This window comes from Podarcis raffonei, chromosome 5, assembly GCF_027172205.1.
Source record: "Podarcis raffonei isolate rPodRaf1 chromosome 5, rPodRaf1.pri, whole genome shotgun sequence".
Lineage (NCBI taxonomy): Eukaryota > Metazoa > Chordata > Lepidosauria > Squamata > Lacertidae > Podarcis > Podarcis raffonei.
Genome location: NC_070606.1, coordinates 59,061,256 through 59,061,620, shown reverse-complemented (window position 1 = coordinate 59,061,620; position 365 = coordinate 59,061,256).

Sequence of the window (365 nt, the reverse complement as noted above, 5' to 3'; positions counted from 1 at the left end):
TGTGGACTACTCTGAACTTTTTTTCTTGGTGGGAAGTGTGGAATCAAGAGCCATGGAGCACCATGACACTCACTTTCCCACTACAGGATTTTATCTTCTCCTCTTGAAATACATTATAAGTATGAAAGGATTTCTTGCTGTTTCCCAGAAGTGGCTTCACACAGGATCTCTCCCTCAGCGTGTCTGGTGGAGTAACATATAAGTGACTTTGAGCACCAATCTTGGCATTGCCACTTTGCCTGATTTCAAGATCTGGGAGCTTGCTTTTCTTCAATTTAAATAGCTGATAGTTTTTACTGACTTATTTTAGTCAGTAGAATTAATAAAATAGTTATAGACATGTCAATAATGGCCAAGAAATACAC